Source organism: Arachis hypogaea, chromosome 8 (assembly GCF_003086295.3).
Source record: "Arachis hypogaea cultivar Tifrunner chromosome 8, arahy.Tifrunner.gnm2.J5K5, whole genome shotgun sequence".
NCBI lineage: Eukaryota > Viridiplantae > Streptophyta > Magnoliopsida > Fabales > Fabaceae > Arachis > Arachis hypogaea.
The window spans coordinates 13,721,419-13,724,357 of NC_092043.1; positions in this window are offsets into that span (position 1 = coordinate 13,721,419).

The following is a 2,939-nucleotide window of genomic DNA, read 5'->3' on the forward strand; positions in this document are numbered from 1 at the left end:
GTTCTTGTCTTCTGCTGTTTGTACGATTCACCTTTTTCCCATTTTAAAACGCTTCATCTATACTCCTCACATAATCTGCAATGAATTTCACTGGGTCTTGTGGTCTTTTTCTAAGAGGGGAGAAGATTTTCTCGTTGCGCCATTTTCATATCCACCACGAGTGTTTATATAGTGCGCCATTTCGCTGTTTATAGGATTTTAGCTAAATCGAATTAGATTAGTAAAATCTTTAGTCATAGAATTTGAATTATTATCGAAATTCAATTAAACTGAATTAAATTAGTTGAATTTTTTTATAAACAACGGAGCAAAAACCTCCAAGGAAAAAAAATTAGAAACGATCATATTAACTATATACCAAAACAGAATTTTTATACGTCTAAATAATATTGTCATCCAAATTTAATCAAGTAGATTTAACACTAACAAAAATTATCCTCACTAAAAAAAATGTGATTACATACGCACACATCATTCTTCCAACTAATTTATTTACGTTCACGCTATACGTTATTGTCATCATCGTCGTCGTCTTCTTCTTTGCGTTCTTCCCCCTCTTCCTCCTTCTCCGTATAGTTTCTCCTCATCATCATTCTTTTGTTGCTGCTGTTATTGCAGTAGAAGGTGAGGAGAAAGAGTTTTGAATTGTGCAGGACAACGAGTTCAAATGCACCTTAATTCACTAAAAAATAAACCGAAATTATATAATAATTGCGACACAATTAACTCAGAAATAAACTAAAATTACATAATTGATTGCGACACAATTAACTCAGAAATGAACCTAAATTTACCATAATGACTGCGACACATAAATTCAGTTCGAAAACAAGCACACAAACAAAACTTAATCATGAACAAAAACACATCTAAAATCAATTTTGGATCAAACAACGTCATTAATATATTTTTTCTTCTTTTTTGTTTGATATTTTTTTGTTTTATTCCTCTCAAGAGAGTAAATCTAAAAGAATTTTGAGAAAATAAAATAAGAAGGTGAAGATGAAAAAGAAAAAGATGAAAAAGAAGAAGAAGAATTAAAAGGTGAGGAGAAAGAGGAGAAAGAATTTTGAATTGTGCAGGACATTGAATCCAAATGTACCTTAATACACTCAGAAATAAACCGAAATTACATAAAAATTGTAACACAATTAACTCAGAAATAAATTGAAATTACATAATGAGTGCGACACATAAATTCAGTTCGAAAACAAGCACACAAAAATACTGAATAATGAATAAAAACACATCCAAAATTAATTTTGGACCAGACAACATCATTAATCTATTTCTTCTTCTTTTTTGTTTGATATTTTCTTCTCTTTTTCTTTATTTTATTCCTTTTAAGAAAGTGAAACAAGAAGAACTATAAGAAAATGAAAAAAGAAGGAGAACATGAAGAAGAAAAGATAAAAACGAAGAAGAATAAGTAGTAAAAGATGAAGAGGAAAAGGAGAGAGAGTTTTGAATTGTGCAAGACGATGAGTATATAAATGCACCTTAATTCACTAAGAAATAAACCGAAATTATATAATGAATTGTGACATAATTAACTCAGAAATGAACCGATATTACATAATAATTGTGATACATAAACTCAGTTAAAAAATAAGCATACAAACAAGACCAAATCGTCAACAAAAACACATTCAAAATCAATTTTGGATCAGACAACATTATCAACATAGCAAAAATTCAACAATAACAATAACGATAATGATGATTATGATGGAGGAGAAGGATAAAAAGAAAGGAGGAGAAGAAATTCTAATGAGGAGGAAGAGGAGGTGACGACGGTAACGAAAGTGAAAAATAATAAAAAATGAGGAGAAGAAGAAGAAGACGTCGTATTGGAGGAGGAGGAGGAGGAGGAAGAGCGTGTGATATAAATCACTTAAATGAACTTAAATATAAGAAAGTATGGAGAGACAATGATTTTAGTATATTGTATACAATGTATACAATAGGATTAGAAAAGGAAGATAACATTAAAATTAAAAATCAGATCATTAATTATTTAATTTCAAATTTTAAATTTTGAAAAATTAGGATTAGCATTTAAACTTATTCACACTACGTACGGTTATTCCTAATCTCATCATAATCTCCAATACACGTCTAAAACTCGCTGCCATCTTCTTTGCTCCTGACATCACGCTGCTGCACTTTCCGCTGGCCATACCAACGCCGCCGCAGCCTCCCATTGACTACCGCTTCCACCTCTGCCGGTCAGCCCGATGCACCTCGTCCTCTACCGCTGTTTTCGCGCCATTCTCCCAATAGCCATCATTGCGGACGGCAGGTCCTACCTCCCCGTCGTGCGTCTATTGTGCTAGGCTCGTCTTTTTCTCCCACACTAGAAGCCAACGTCGATGTCATTTTCAACCACCGCTGTCTCTCTCTTTCCATACGATCATACTCCTCTCTCACTTTTGAAAGCAAGACAAACTTGTAGAACCCTTCTGCCTTTTTCGTATTTGAATTAGAAGCAAAAATTCTAATTACTTGATGCAAATCATGTGGTGACCAATTCTCAGGTAGGTTCGATCAAATACAATATCTCTTCCTATTGTGGTATGTAAGGGACGGGTTTGATTGTCTTGGGTAATTTATCTGCGGTATGCTTCTTTCATTATCATTGCATGGAGGATATTTATTTGAACTTTGGAATACTTAAATGACCACAGTTACAACTGAGCATATTATAGGATGGTCATTTTAGTAGGTACACAGATGGTTATTTTAATTGTTATGTGGATGATTATTTTGATTGGATTGGATTTAGTTATATATAATTAAAATATGTTAGATGTTCAATTTATTAGATATACAGATGATTATTTTTATCCTTATGTGGATGATTATTTTCATTATGGGTAAGCGACACCGGTGGTGGCGTGTGGCAAGTCAAGCAGCAACGGTGGAGTAGAATGATTATT